The 17235-nt window shown below is 41.9% G+C and overlaps 1 protein-coding gene across 4 annotated transcripts in view; it reads right to left on the bottom strand.

Moving 5' to 3' along the window:
* The window catches only part of NLGN4X (neuroligin 4 X-linked), a 662825-nt gene that overhangs the window by 318218 nt on the left and 327372 nt on the right, over nucleotides 1–17235 (bottom strand). The gene's annotated exons all lie outside the window — the stretch shown is intronic.

Here is a 17235-nt window from a genome sequence, read left to right as displayed (position 1 = left end):
TGACGTCAGAGCTCAACCTCACGGGAGGTTGACGCTCTGACGTCATCGCCATTTTCAGTGTGGACAATATTTGCACGGAGTGTGGGGTCTCATCTTCACTACTGAGTTTGCTAGTGTTCACTCTAAGTTCCCTTTTTTTTCCTGCTGTATCTTTATGCACTAGTGTAAGTTTTCTACCTTTTCTAAACTTTAATTAGTTTGGCAGTATTACACAATGGCCAGTTTCCTTTTATTTACATGTCCATGAGATGGAAGTTTGGTGTCTTCATTACATCCTTTCAGCTACGATGTATACAGTCTAAGAGCACCATCTGGATTCTCCACACCAAGACGGGATACAGGCTGGTGTTCGCTTGCCTTGCGGTAAGCGCAATTATTGGGTATTTGCGGATATTGTATGGGTTGTCACTCATATTTTTTACACCATTGACTCTGGTTGGATTCACCCAAGGGGTCTTTCTTGGACTGTTTTCAGATCATCACTTCACATTTTTATTTTCTGTTACTATATATGGACACTTATTTTTATTCGTAACTATTACATATGGACACTCATGTTTGATTCATACATACATGTGTTGACCCATGTACTTTTCATAATTTCATTTTTAATATTTTTCAACATTTTTGTATTTATATACAAAACGGAAGTCTTTGAGATTGCTTCACGTGTTTCACTTATATTTAGCGCGGTTATTTCTTTTTTATTACTCTCAGTGAAATGTTTGACACAAATTTCTAAGATAACCATATACGCTATATGATCCGGACAGATGTACTATACATTAAACTGCACAGTATATCTCTGAAATGTCCTGAGTGCAGTTCTGGTTAGCAGAAAGTCCTCATCAAAAACAATATGATTAATCCCAAATGTATGATGTCCTCAATGCACTGGTTATTGGTGACTTCAAACTGAAAAAAACACCTCAGAAGGAGTGATCAGGGATAGAAAAAGATTCCTCCATCTGGAAAATAACTGCCGCTTACCAGCTACAAACCGACAATTGTCCCAGACAGAGAGGGGACCAAGAAAAGATGGGGCTCATGAAGAAAGGCAACACCAATTATATATGAAAAAAAAAGGAGTGACAAAGGTGGGAACATAGTACTCCTGGACGAAAAAGACTATGAAAAGGAAGTATTTTGCCTTTTAGGCGACACCACAACATATAAAAAACTATCCAGTGACCCTTTTCCCAAACTTGTCACGAACCTCAACAACAAACTTAGATTAGCAGAAGAGGCAGGACTTTTAGGTAAACGAGAGCTAGACTATCTTACTGTAGATGAATTTAATGTACCAGTATTCTATATCATCCCGAAAGTACACAAGTCCCTGACAAATCCCCCTGGGAGGCCGTTTCGGCAATCAAGGGCCCCCTAGAAAGAGTCGGTAAATATCTAGACAACCTCCTCAAAGAGATGGTCACTGACCTCAGATCATATGTCAAAGAAACCGGCGATGTCTTGAGACATATTTCTCAGATTAATTTACAGGGGAAGCTCCTCCTCATGGGGATCGACATGGAATCTCTTTTCACGTCGATTCCCCATGACTGGGGGATTAGAGCGGTGGAAACCTTTCTAGACGAACATTTCCCTAACTATGGACCTCAAAATGAATTTTTGGTGGACCTGTTGACCTTTGCCCTTAAAAATAATTTTTTTCAATTTCTATCAAATAATTACCAACAAATTAATGGCACCTCCATGGGTGCACCCTGGGCCCCTGAATATGCGTGCCTTCACATGGGACTGTGGGAGAGGGATTTGGTTTATACCTCGCTGATGTACCTGGGCCATGTTCATACGTGACTCAGGTACATCGACAACATGTTTGTCATTTGGAGAGGTGATCAGGACTCACTTGCGAGATTCATAGACTTTCTGAATTCCAATGATTGCAACATCAAATTAGCTTACGTATGGGACCATGAAAGAATTTCTTTCTTGGATCTCTCAATCAGTAGGAAGGATTTGTCCCTGGCAACCCACACCTTTCGGAAGGAGACCTCTGCGAACACACTTCTGAGAGCAGATAGTCACCATCCGAAATGGCTCAAGGATAGTATCCCAGTAGGCCAATTCCTTGGCATAAAGCGAAATTGCTCAAACAAAGAAGACTATAGACGTGAAAGTGACGAACTGTATAAATGATTTTGGGAATGCGGATACTCCCATAAACAAATAAGAAGAGCGAAACGTAAGGCAGCAGAGCATGTTCGCCCCGCCCTCCTAGACAAGAAAACAACAAAAAATTCACAACATATCCTCCCACTTCCCACTACTCCTGACCCAGTGAGAATTTTCACGGAATTTGGCACCCAATGGGACACGGTTAGATCCATACTACAAAGACACTGGGGTATACTCACTAGCACTCCCGGAATAGCACAGATAGTAGGGCCCACCCCAAAAATGGTGGCAAGAAGAGCTAAAAATCTGAGTGACTGTTTGGTTCGTTCTGAACACATTAGAAGCATGGATAGCTCCTGGCTATCCCAGTTCCCTAGAAGTAAGGGGATGTTCTCCTGCGGACATTGCCAAGTATGTCCATATGTACACAGAACAACTACATTCAGTGACTCTCAAAACAAAAACAACTTTGAGATTAAAAGCCTCATTAATTGCGCAACCACTAGAGTCATTTACATGTTAACCTGTCCATGTAAAAAGATTTATATTGGTAAGACCAAACGTCAATTCAGGATTCGCCTAGGAGAACACATGAGGGAAATCCTGGAGAAAAATCCTGACAAACCGGTAGCCAGACACTTTGCCCGATACCATCGCGGCAAACTGTCTGGCATGCTGGTCAAGGGCATATATGCCCTAAACCTCTCCTCTAGACGAGGGGACTTTGACCAGCATGCCAGACAGTTTGCCGCGATGGTATCGGGCAAAGTGTCTGGCTACCGGTTTGTCAGGATTTTTCTTGGTTCCGCTAGGCCTCAATACGGAACTAAATTTGCAGCCATTCTTGGCAACATAAATCTATTGGCTGTAGATTTATTTCCTATTGGGGCCATCCAAAACTCCATGATTCTTGCAGTGTTTCTGTTTTTCCTCCCCAAACTCCTTTATTCCACTCTACCCTTTTTGATATATAGGTTCTATATTTGAATAGCATCATGACTGTTTATTCCTTCCTTTCATCGCAGTGGCCTCCAACCTAGATGAAACACTGAGGAACGTACTCTGCCTATACCCCCAACTTAGGTTCTCACAGTAGATATATATGATGATCATACAGTTATATTATTATAACTGACATATATGGTTGCGAGCCAATCACATTCTTGACCTGTATATGCACCCTAACCTATGTCTGACATATATGTATATACTGGGGAATATGAAGTGCAAATATATAACTGAGATACTTAGTGGGGGGTCAATCACTTCCCTGACTCATACTTACATTCCTTTTCCTTCCTCTGCTTCCCTTCCTCTTACCCCCCTCCCCCCTCATCCCCTACTGTCTTTTTGCCTTTGGTTTGATTATTATTCCAAATGTATACCTCCTATTGAATCATCGGTCCTATATCTTACGTGTAAGGGAGGAGGGACCATAACTGATCTATGATAATACTCTCTGCAATAGAGGGGTTATATGATACATGAAATATGGCCATATACTGTCATTATTATTTTCAGAATACTTTCACCCCACTGGGCAACGATCCAGCAGGTCATATGCAAGGATTACCACAGTTGAATTAAGGAATCCAACAACTTTCAAAAAAGCAGCATATAAGCAGCAAATGATAACCTGGCTATCACACGGATAGGGAGCATCTCCTTTATGTATATCAGCTGGGTGGGCATGTACGAGGAATGGACGGCAATAAGAAGGAGTCCTCACACGCCACTTACACGTCCAGATGAAGCTACACATCTATGTTTTGTGAAACGCGTTGACGTCATCCCGCTCAGAGGTTCGGACGTCACGCTCCGCTCTCATCCCCTGTTGGGGCTAGCCGGCTCACACACGGAGGGAGGGTAAATTATCCATAGGCCGAGGCCACCTCTCAGAAGGACACAGGTGCACCTGTTCGGATGGCTATCCATCCAACACAGCAGTGCATTTCTGGAAACACAGTGACCCAGAAAGCTATACTGCATGCTATCGTCAGCAGTCGGTGGAAGCAGATGACAGCATTGGTGACACTACACTTCGGTAGTATCTGTTGAGCTACATACAGGACCCGGAAGTGGTAACGTACTTGACCACCGTTATTTGCTGTTTCTATTAACCAACTGGATGCAAGATATTGCTCTATTGACTGCATTAGCTTCCATCAGGATATATGTATAGCACTATCATGCACACTAAGGTACATTGCTACACACACGATCGGACTCTGTGCTCCCAGTAGGACTTCCAGCACTGTTTACAGCCATTACATTCCTTTCAACCACAGGTTGCGGGGATCTGCCCTGCTCTATCCAGTGCCCTTCTCCACGGCCCCCACCCCTCTCTTCTCCTATCCCTTCCTTTTTCCTTTCCCAGGCTTCCCCCTTCCCTGCCACCCTTGGCTCGAGCCACCTCCTAGAGGATTGATGTCAGCTCATAACCTTACTCAGAATTGCTGAAAACTTTACATTACAGTAGGCTGAGCTGACATCAATTGCCTTGACGTGCGGACGTTCGTCTGTTTGTCCTTGTCTACATGTTGTAGTGTCCCCCCAGTCTGTGTCTGTATTGTTCGACTCTACATGATCGACCAATCCTTTTATCCAGGGCAGTATAGCCACTGGTTTATACTCTTTTATCCGCATGTATTATATTTTTTGTACCACAATAAATACTTTTTGATATTTTTTTTTTTCATATATAATTGATGTTGCCTTTCTTCATGAGCCCCATCTTTTCTTGGTCCCCTCTCTGTCTGGGACAATTGTTGGTTTGCAGGTTTTCAGGGGCTGAAAGACAACTACACCTTTTCAAGGTACATACCATATCTATACTACATGGGTAATCAAGCCTCTATATATCCGAATTGGTTTCGCTTACCAGCTACATTGATCTCTTTTTTAAGGAGATCATATCTGCTTGTGGCATATACCCCTGCCAGGGTCTTTATATACTTCAGCCAGATGTCACCTCTCTTCCCACATAGATTGCCTCTGAATGACTCCCGATCAATGACGTCGTCCAGGGGCACACCCCTGGTCGACGTCATCTGTGGCAAAGCGGCGTAGGGAGGAGCGGTGTGCTGACGTCACCACAACAACAACGCAGTCCCGGAAGCAACGGGCGTTTTTATCGAGAGCCGGCCGGCTCAAGTTATCTTGCTTTTACAAAAACGACCATCTTGTAAGTGAAATCCTTTTTTTTAACAATAATAAAATGTTTACGGTATCACACTATGTAAGCCCTTTTCTCAACATGGGGAATCATTGATCGGGAGTCACTCAGAGGTAATCTATGTGGGAAGAGAGGTGACATCTGGCTGAAGTATATAAAGACCCTGGCAGGGGTATATGCCACAAGCGGATACTATCTCCTTAAAAAAGAGATCAATGTAGCTGGTAAGCGGCAGTTATTTTCCAGGTGGAAGAATCTTTTTCTATCCCTGATCACTCCTTCTGAGGTGTTTTTTCAGTTTGAAGTCACCAATAACCAGTGCATTGAGGACATCATACATTTGGGATTAATCATATTGTTTTTGATGAGGACTTTCTGCTAACCAGAACTGCACTCAGGACATTTCAGAGATATACTGTGCAGTTTAATGTATAGTACATCTGTTCGGATCATATAGCCTATATGGTTATCTTAGAAATTTGTGTCAAACATTTCACTGAGAGTAACCACATTTTTCATCTATAAAAGTTATATGAGGATTTTTAATTATTCTCCTTGTTTAATCTCATGTTGCGCAGCTTTTTCCTTATGTTATTATTGAATTGTGTGTATCTCACATTTGAGCTGTAGCTGAATTTACTGTTTATGCTATTAATTCTAGCAGATTTGTTTGCGAGACAGCGCTGTATCTTCACCCTTGACATTATGACATTCATTTGCAGGGAGAAGATTTTTTTTTTTTTAGTTTACTACCGCTTTAAAAAGACACTAAATAAATTGTTAAAATAAACCAATCTTGCATGTGTTCAGATGCCTGGAATTCAGCTTTTATTTAAAAAAATAAGCAAAAACAATAAAAATATATATTTAAACAATTTCAGAGACCCACTGTAACTCCTAGATTAAAAGATCACAATTTTCTCCATCTTTGGTAATCTTTTATATAAACCAAAGCAAATTAGTAGTGGTGTTAACATTAAGCAGAATAAGAAAGCTCTTTTTGTGGTTACTGAACATGACCTCCACTAGGCTCTTACATTTAAATACTATAATAAACTATATTAAACTATACTGTGTTTCAAAAGTCAGTTTATACTCTAACCTCAGTCCTGACCTCAACCTGATAAAACACCTTTGGGATTAATTATAGTGGAGACTGTGAGCCAGCCCTTCTCGTCCACATCAGTGCCTGCCCTCGCAAATGTGCTTCTGGAAGAATCATCAAACATTCCCATTGACACACTCCTAAACCTTGTGGACAGCCTTCCCAAAAGAGTTGAAGCTGTCAAAGCAGCAAAGGGTGGGTAAACACAATACTTTTGACAATACCAATACTTTTGACAATATAGTATATACTTGTTTAAGTAATAGATGGTGCAGTTTTCTTTCTTTCAATCACGGGTCAGTGTTGATGAGGGAATGCCTCTTATGGAACTATGGTGTTCTCCCAGCGGGGGGTGGGAGCGGGAAGCCATCCCTGCAGGGGGAACACACAGTGATTATTGTTAGATGCTATAGCTGTTGGTAATAATCACGTGAAAAATTTGATATGCTGGTTGTACCCAAGTTGATCAATCAATCAACTTGGGTACAATCAACCTGTTTCTGCATCATTCAAATCTCGGCTAGGACCTGCTAAACGGGTCGAAATTTGAACCATCTATGGCCGGCTTTAGTTGCTCTAATAGAGTAATTTACTTAAGGAGGAGCTCTAGTCATATTTGTAAAAATTAAAGATCAGCGGCTACAAAAAACTGTAGCTGCTGACTCTTACCTGTCCCAGGATCCAGATACTGACCTGTCCCAGGATCTAGTGCTGTGCTCACCCGAGCCATTTTCTTCATCCCTCTTCAATCCCTGATGCCGGAATCTTAGCTGTGGGCACCCAACTGTGACAGCTTGTGGTTTTACTGCTGGGTGCTCACTGTGCATATGTTGACCATGCTGTGCATTGTGAATGGTCCAGCAGCCTTCTGGGACCTGTGCATGCATCCCAGAAGACTGGGGGGGGAGGGGATGAGAACTTCTGCTTGGATCATCTAGGTGGTCAAAACCAGGTATCCACTCCCCCCCCACCAGAAAAAAGTGTAATTTCCTGAAGAGAAGTGGGGAGAAGGCCTTAAAGTGGAACTTCCTCTTTTTCCGCTTTAACTGAATATCCTGCAGGTCTCCCCGTGTCGTGTTACAGGTCTTTCAAAACCACTCCTCTTGGGCAGGCACAAGACCAACTCTTCACAGATGCCACCACATAAAAAGAAGGATAAGTGCTCTAAGATAAGTAGTCAGCTCTGTCAAGCCCCCTGAATAAACAATATATTCTGTATATGCAGGGGGTGGGGCAATCATGAATTATTATTTATTCAAGCTAAAAGCTTGGCTTTATTAGAGCAGATAGATGGATTGTAATTTTTAATGACAGGAAGTAGGAATGACAGTTCCTAAACTTCATCAACATAGTTGTCCTGCTTGTGTATTATTTCCCATTAGCCATTACATAAAACAAAAAAGGGGCAGGGCTCAGGTCTATGACAATTATAACGGGCACCTCAGAGATACTGATAAATGTTATTTGTTGTGAAATCTAAACAGAGATGCCTAAAATATGCTGAAACAAAAAAAAATCTCATAATCATGAGTGAAATACAGATACAGCTGCAATCTATTTACATACAAAGAAGGTACTGCCAATTAAGGAACTATACTTAGAAATTCCATTTACTAGTGAAACATCAAGTGTGACCTGAACACTTCACAAATGCAAACTACATTTATTTAGAAAAGTTAGGTTTGTGTTTATATTAGTGCAAACAGTATGCTATTTCATGTGTTTATTTATATCTGTGTGCCTAGTTACTGATTGCTTAATATAAACCAAAATCATACATAGGCCAATAGTTGCAGCTGTTCAAGCATAATAAAAAAAAAATATTTTGAAACCAAGTGCCAATTGTTTTCTTCCCAAAGTCAAAGAATATTTTACTATGTGCTGCGTTGTTTCATTGGCCTCATTGTAGAGAGGATTATGGCAGATTATGGCAGGTTCTGGAAGATGAATGATCTATGAAAGGATGGTTGAATCTCTCAGCAAATGTCTTTATTGCTGAGAAATCTACCCTTCTATTGTGAACTTAAAGTAAACATGGCAGTAAAATGTAAGGCCCACTTTTGAGGTTTGCCCCCCTCCCCCCTGAAAAAAAGACCTCCAATTGTACATGAAAAAGTTGAGTTATACTCTATTCCCTTTTTTCTCCTGTGATGCCTAGGTGAGGGTGACATTACACACCTATTGACAAGATCCTGGGGAATACAGAGCGGCCCAAATCTTGCAAGAAGACACACATGAAATGGACTGAAGTGTTTTCTCTTGAGATTTTGGGTACTTTCCCCAGCAATCTAACCAGAAGGATAGAAACATCACGCACTGCAGTTCCTCTTAGGCCTCTGTAGTGTCATCGGGTTGACTGCGGTGGATTGGATGCTGCCAACCAGGTGGCCCCTGCAGCCAGCTTTAGTGAGGGCAGAGCTTACAAAAAGTCCTGGCTCATTGCAGTTGACGAACATTCTGCATGTGGCTAGGTGAGGGGCAGGAACCCACTTTTGCAAGCTTAGGGAAAGGTTCCAAAGAAGGAGGGACAGGAAAAGGAGTGTCACTAGAGTTCCTTGGGGATAGTCTCTGCTACTTGTGCTTTGCATTAGCCTTCAGCTGCTCCCTGCACCAGGTGCTGCCAACCTCAGTACATCGCCCTCTCTCTGTGAGTCCTACATACTGCTGTGAGTATTGCCACTCAGTTCTTATTGTTAGAAAGTCTCTGTTACAGTATCAGGAATGGTTTGACAATATAACTTTGCACTGTGTATGCTGTACTTTTCCTCTGTGTGCCTATTGCCTGGGTTTTTCTTGCCCCACTGTCTACAAGAAGCCGACAAGCCACTGAAAACGATTATTCACAAGAAATTAGAACATCACCCCTTGCCACTACTGATGCCTCTGCTTTCATTGTGGCCTCCTTCTTCCCTGTGCTCTCCAATCCCCACTGTCTTTGGGCACTGCATGAAGGTTAATTGTATGACTGTGCCACTCTCCCGCAACCCTTGTGTGCTCTCCTCCTCATGTCTACCCTTATTCTGCTTTCCCTTCTTTTGAATAAACATGGAATAGTACAGTACTCAATACTTCTGTTTTTTATTAATACTGAATGAGGTGCAAAATATGATCGCCATGTTTACGATCTCCTGTAGTTGGTGAAAGAACACAAAAAAAGCTCAGTACTTTTGTGTTTATTGTAAATGCAGGGAAACAGGGAAGATGAATGCAGAGAACGTAACTTCTTTCTCCATCCCTAAGGGGAAACATCAAAGTTCTGTTTGGACTCCTGATAATTCTCCAAAAATAATCTGTAACAATTGGAGTATATACTGTCACCAAGGGACTTGTCAGCTCTTGGTGACAGCACTTGAAGTAATTCTAAAGGTGTTTTTTTACCTTAATGCATTTCCTACAGTAAGATAAAAATGGCTTAGTGGTTGTATCACCCCCACCTCCCTTTATACTTATCTAAGTTCTACTCGATCCAGCGATGCACCTGTCTGCAGTGGAGCTGGTCTCTGTTCCTCTCCTCAGGCTCGGTTCACACTGGGGCGACTTGTCAGGCGACCTAGTCGCCTGACAAGTCGCCTCCCGTTCTGTGCTATGGAACCGTTCTAATCGGAGCGACGCAAGTCGCTCCGACTTAGAAAAAGGTTCCTGTATTACTTTGGGGGCGACTTGGGGCGACTTGCATAGACTAATATGCAGAAGTCGTCTCGCAAGTCGCCCCGGCAGTCGTTTGCAGGTCGCCTCGCTGAGGCGACCTGCAAGTCGTGCCGCCCATGTGTGAACCGAGCTCAAGGATACAGAGACATTAGTAAGAGCCATTGGCTCCTGCTGCTGTCAGCCAAATTATGTGAGCGGGGAGTGAGGGCGAGGACAAGGTGCATTGTGTGTCTATGGATGCACACAGCCCACTCAGGAGTGTGCCCACATGAGTCCCCCCACAACACAGAAAAGGAGGAGCAGAGTTCACTGGCGGGGGACCCCAGAGCAGAAGGTTTGGGGCCGCTCAGTACACTACCACAGAGTAAGACAAAAGTAAGACAAAAATAGTATTGATATTTAACATAATCTGCCACATACACACAGACAATTTATAATATACAAATATTTGTTTTTTAAAGTTATTCAAAATGTAAAAAATATATATTATACTTTCCTACTCTGCAATTCTGATAAAAAGAAAGGCGCGCCTGATATCCAAAGAAATGTGAATTCTAAAATCTGGTTCATGGATCTTTAGTAAAAATTAGCAACATATAAATCAAGTCAATGCATTTTGGGGGAAAAACTCCCCCTTCTTCAGGGCTGTTGCTGTGTTCTATTTGGTGGGAACAGTTCCCATGAGTGGTTATGTTGGATCAAGGTCCCTGAATGGCAGGATGCCGGAATTGTTGTATAGGCAGCAATCCTATACTGCCTGCCTTTACATAAAAGCTGTCATGCTGCCATTCAGGAACCTTGATCTAACATAACCACTCATGGGAATTGTTTCCACCAAATAGAACGCAGCAACAGCCCTGAAGAAGGGGGAGTTTGCTCCCCTGAAACACATTGGCTTGATTGACATGTTGATAATTTTTAATATGGATCCATGAACTACATTTTAGAAGTTACATTTCACTGGACATCGGGCGCGCCTTCCTTTTTATCCAAGTCTACATGCTGAAATGACCTTAGGGTCACACAGAAGTCACACAGAAAAGGCAGCAGCTCAATCCCCGAGAGGGCCCATCACCACCATCTATGGCTAGGCAGTATCCACCGAAAGGCATGCCTTTCTTTGTGCACACAGGAATACCCGCTCTGGACTAATGACCAATCCAGTCAGTCCAGTGTGGTCTCCAACACAAGCCAGATATTCTGTGCAATGGTTTTGCACAGAACAGCCCTGATCCTCCTCTTCTCTGGTCCTTCACAGGTGCTTCTGGCTCCTCCACTTCAGCGAGTGCTCCCATAGGATGCTGCTTCCCATGGGGGCACTCTTGCAGGCTCGCTCCCAAGCCCCCTTTGTCTGCGTTCATAGACACAGACAGTGGAACTCGGCCCCGCCCTCGATCCCCCTCACTGGATGGGATTGACAGCAGTGGGAGCCAATGGCTCCCACTGCTCTGTCTCAGCCAATGAGGAGAGAGAGATCCGGGGGGGCCGCACCTTTTGTGAACATCGCTAGAGTGGTAAGTATTAGGGAGGACTTTGCGGAGGAGCTGAATACAGAAGCATTTTTTTTACCTTCATGCATATAATGCATGAAGGTAAAAAAAACTTCAGCCTTTAAAACCACTTTAACTAAATAAAGTTATATGATTTTTATTTAGGAATTTAAGAATCATGTAAGTTATGGTGTTTTTTATGTAAGTAGTGTATTTTTATTAAAAATACAGTTTTGATAAACATTTATGCCACTATCGCAGGACCTAAAAACTCAGTAGCACCTTCTTTTTATTCTATGGTCCCTGTGCTGTCAGAAAATAGTCTGGCCACTTGAGGTGAAAAATGGAGTGCAGGGCCTAGCAGTGAAAGGGTTATAGGGAGTTTAGAAAGCCTTATATACACAACTAATGAGGTCAAAGGCAGAGGCATTGCATTTATAGTGTCTAGTGTGGTTGCAATCCACTACAGTATTTGATATTTTCTTTATAGTAATTTCTTCTAATTTAAAAAATACCTCTCAGCAATGAATTACCACACATAATGTCACTCTGTGAATGTACATCATCTGTTTCAATGGCCCTAGAGCTTGTGATAATTCTTAAAAGAAATCTTTAGCCAATGTAGGACTTCCTAAATGTGCTTTTGCAGCCATATCTAAGCATATTTCACATCACAGTTTTCTGTTGGTTGGAAAACCTATAAGACATCACTGTATTGTGGAAATGTTAAAAAAAAAAAAAGTATAATTATATTCCATTATTTTGATTATATAATTTATGACTCATGATTTCAGTTCAAAGTATTGGAAATAATTTTTCATTTTTAGGTTGTTTTCTGGATATTTTAGAAGATTTTCTACCACAATAAAGTCCATCTCCAGGGAAGGAAAGAAAATCCTCCCTTGCATTGAGGCTGCCCGTGGTTAGATGCGTGTTTATTTCTGGGGAACCTGAAAAGGAACTTTTATTTACCTGATCCCCTCTCCCCCTACCAGTTGGTGCTCCCCTGCTCTCTGGTGGTGGACTACCCCTCAGTGTCCTCTCCTTCAGTTCAGGGCTATGGGCACTGCATTGAGTGTTGATATCAGAGAACTTTTGACTGCTGGAGCATAGGGGGGAAGAGGCTGTGGGAATCAGTCTAGCAGAGTGGGAAGAGCCTGTGGGAGTAAGTAAAAGTGCTTTTTCTGGTACCCTAGATCTAAATGAGCATTTAACTCTTGCGGTGCAGAGGCAGCCCCACTACATGGGAGGATTTTTTTCTTCCCTGGAATTTATCTATATAATTGAACTCCAAGCAAACAGTCAAATAAGGATATGAAATACATACTATATGAGCTATGTTTGCCTGTCCAATGATTTGCATTTATTTCCAATCCTGAGATTACAATTTCAGACCTGAGATTACATAACTCTGACACACAGCACAGCCTCTCCTAACATGGCAGGAGAACTGGTTGTTCCTTGGTGCAGTAAAGAACAGGTAAAAGTAATGCCCCTTCCGCAGCATGTGACATGACAGTACAAGGAAAATTAGCACACTGTTGAGCTCATCTTTATGTCACACTGTTCTCTCCTATCAGATTGTTCTTTGTTAGCAAGAGGCTGATTTTAAGTCACTTCCACAACTGCATTTACAAAAAATACAGTTATTGAATGCAGAGCTTAATTAATGTGCAACTTGTATATCTGCCTGCACGTTAGCATTAAATTCATTGAATATCTTTGTAATGGCTACTTACCCTCCATGTTCCATCACCACATCTCCTAAGGCTCACAACCATGCTCACTTCTGGGTTTAATCCTGGTGCCACATTTGCAGCCTTTCGGCCAAATCCTTACAGGTCACGGGTGCCCTGTATACACATGGCCATGCAATGTTTTTCCACTTTTCACCAAGCCCCCACAAACTTGCTCAGCCTGTGCCTCTCAGTTCTGAGCATCCTTATAATTTCCCTTTGGTATTAATTAATAATTTACCTTTGGGATTAATAAGGTATTCTGAATTCTGGATCCTAAATTTGTATGCCTCTGCCGCGGCTTCCTGCTCCACACAGCTGCTACTCTGGGTATGTTGCTTCTGTAATTCCTAGCTGTTTGCACTGCTCTAGATATGTTCCATATGTTTCTTCTGGCCACTGCCATCACTACAGGTATGCTCTATCGCTCCTGACATACTGTATTTATTGGCGTATAACATGCACTTTTTTCCCCTTAAAATCAGGGGAAAATCGTGGGTGCGTGTTATACGCCGATCCCCGCCGATTGTGAGCCTCTCGGCGGCTCTCGGCCGCTTTCAGCCGTTCTCGGCGGCTTTCAGCTGTTCTCTGTGGCTTTCGCCCGCTCTCAGCGACTCTCACAGTCCCGCGTGAGCGGCCGAAAGCCGCCGAGAGCGGCCGAGAGTGGCCGAGAGCGGCCGAGAGTGGCCGAGAGTGGCCGAAAGCCGCCAAGAGAGGGCGAGAGCCGCTGAGAATGGCCGAGAGCAGCCGAAAGCCGCAGAGAGCAGCCAAGAGCCGACGAGAACGGCCGAGAGTGGCCGAAAGCCGCCGAGTGTGGCCGAGAGTTGCCGAGAATGGCGGCACCATTTTTAAACGGGAGTTCAGTGTACTGACAAGGCTGCAATGATGTACACTGACAAGGCTGCAATGAAGTACACTGACAAGGCTGCAATGATGGACAAGGCTACAGCTGGGCACTGACAATGCTACACTGACACTGACAAAGCTGCAGATGGACACTGACAAGGCTGCATTGATGGGCATTTAAATGTAAGTTTTTTTCCTTAAACTTCCCTACTAAAAGTTTTTTTCCTCAAAATTCCCTCCTAAACTCTGGGTGCGTGTTATACTCTGGCGCGTGTTATAAGCCGATAAATACGGTAATTCCTGGTATATTCCATGTGCCACACAGGCCACTTGCATCACTGCAGATATGTAACATCTATTACTCCTGGATGCTTGTATTACCACAGGTACAATCCACCTGTCTCTCCTTACTGCTGGTCAAAAGTGACAGTTGATGTGCATCTGGAGAGATCCCAGTGACCAAAATTGACAGATGGAATGTACCAAAATTGACAGATGGAATGTACCAAGAATGTACCACCTCCTCCTTCAGCTACTGTTTTTAGCCCAGCTATTGGGTTGGCCACTACTCTGGTGATCCATCTACCATCAAAGGGTTCCTGCACCAAAGCAGCATACATTTCATGCTGCAACCTAACAACTTTATACAGTCGGGACTATAGTGGCATATATCAATTCACTATTACCAGGGACACTCTTGCCTGGGCTTCACCCCTCTGGGTGCATGGAGACCCATTCACTTCTGACACTGACCATTTTCTGACAGCCTTCAGATGTAGTTTTGACAGGTCTGGCTTAACCTCCTCTACTGCTGCTTCTCTAGTTACTCCAGGACTACCATTGACCAGTACATGGTGCAGTTACTCACCTTCTCCTTTTGCCAGGGCCTAAATGACAAGATAAAGGGTGAAGTGGCTGAAAGGCCCCTGTCTCCTAGTCTGGGTGGTCTTATTTCCTTCAATACTCACTCGCACAAGAAGACCTCCAAACAAAACCTATGCAGATTTTTTTTTTTACATCAAGGATTTTGTTCTCATCTATCCTGTATGTGCTGAAATGAAAGTTTCTCCATTACTCTGGACTTTATCATGGACCTCCCACCTTAAAAGCCTGCACCATTATCTCATGGGTCGTTTTTGAAAATGGCACATTCGTTCCTTTTAAGTCCCTTTCTTATATGCTGGCGTGTGTCCCTGTCTTTGTCAATGACATTTTACATTTTTGTGGTGTTATCATTAATATTACTTCAGATCCAAGATCCAAGATCCATTTCATCTACAGATTTTGAAAAGATTTATAAAAAGCTTTGGGCAACACTCTGAACTTTTCAATTTCATAACATACTCCAAAATGGTGAGATAAAGACACCACCCCTTTATTATAAATACTTTATTACATATATTTAAAAAGTATTTTACACATTACTTTCATACCCAGCTAATCAAAACTGACAAAGTTGCCACAATATCCCACTAGCATTAAAAAGCGCCCCTATTGAAGCTAATCAAGCTATATGGGTACAGTAAAGCAAATGTAATACATGAAATCCAATTACTGTTTTTATAGAATGCCATCTATTAGTTATCAAAATGTCCAAAAGTAAAAACATGGAAGTAGTAATATTACAAACATTTAAAGCTGCTGTAAAAATGTGCAGGTATATACTGCATATACATATAGTATATACATATATATGTATAAATTGCGGCAAAAGGTATTTCTTAAATCATATATATTATAAAATCTGCAGGAATATCAGTCATTGCTTAAAAGTTGGGAATGTGGACCAGTTTCTGGTGGCATCCATGATAAATATCACCAAGTAAGGTGTTTTACTGCTACACCACCTTCCCTTAAAACAGTAAATCATGATGACAGATAGATAGATAGATAAATAGATAGATAGATAGATAGATAGATAGATAGATAGATAGATAGATAGATAGATAGATATGGTTCATATTTATACATTATACATCAGTATCTTTGCCACATTGGCCACCAGAATACTTAAGGGGATGATGGAGTAAGCCAGAGTCCTTATCATATTACATATTGATGGAACCTATGCTATACTTGGAATGAGAGCATGCTTATTGATACTGTTGTGCGGATTTTATAAAGATAGTGGGCTCCATTCACAGAACCAAATTGCATGTGTTATGTAGGTGTCTGGACACATTTTCTCTAAATATTGCAGGCGATCCTGCAGCCTGCAGCTGTTTTGTGGTATTTACCGCTAAATGCTCAAAACTGTCAGTAAATACTACATGAAAAGGGATTAAAGTCAATTCACAGAAGAAAATAAGTAATTACCTGCATGCAGTAATTAAGTAGTGGTCCAGATATGTGGTATTTAAGGAATGTAAAAATATAATAGCCAATTTTGAGTAGTCTCTGCATTTTTGGATCAGTTCTCTCAACAGTAAAGCATAGAAACCTAAATATGAAAATATGGAAATCATTGGGGTTGATTTACTTAAATTATAACTAAAGGAAAACCTTTTTTTTAGTTTTGGATAGAGTGGAGGTGAATTAGAACACCTGTCAGGTTTTCATTGCTGTCTGTGCCCCCATTAGGGAGATTCATCCTCTCTATATTTACACTGTTTACCATTATAATTGAAGAAAAAGTAAAAGAAAATCCCAAATTTTGGGTTGTCCCCAGAAAAGTAATAGAGGGGAAATCTTGCAATGGAACACAGGTGGCAAAAAAAGTCAGGGGTTATAACCCTCCTTACTATCCAAAATTAAAAAAAAGTTGTGAAAAAAATAGTAGTGCCTATAGTTCTACTCTGCAGGGTACTCCAGAGCTTAGTAAATGAGGTAAAGCTTCACTTTACAAAGAATACCCAATCAATTGCAAGGAAAATTTAAAAAATGCATTTTTGCTTGCACATGATTGGATGATGGAAGTCAGCAGAGATCCCTCTGGAGTAACTGCACTTGCAAAGTCCTCAGTCTATGTGCCTTTAATAAATTAATCCCATTACATTTAGTAAATCCACCCCATTACATGTAGTGAAATATATTTTATGGTCATTTCACCAAGTTTTTGGAGTATATACAAGCATTTGCATCATTTGATGCAAACCT

Source organism: Aquarana catesbeiana, linkage group LG02 (genome assembly GCF_042186555.1).
Source record: "Aquarana catesbeiana isolate 2022-GZ linkage group LG02, ASM4218655v1, whole genome shotgun sequence".
In the NCBI taxonomy this organism is placed as follows: Eukaryota; Metazoa; Chordata; class Amphibia; order Anura; family Ranidae; genus Aquarana; species Aquarana catesbeiana.
Note: the sequence above shows the minus strand (reverse complement) of the source record. Positions and strands in the feature narration are given on the sequence as shown.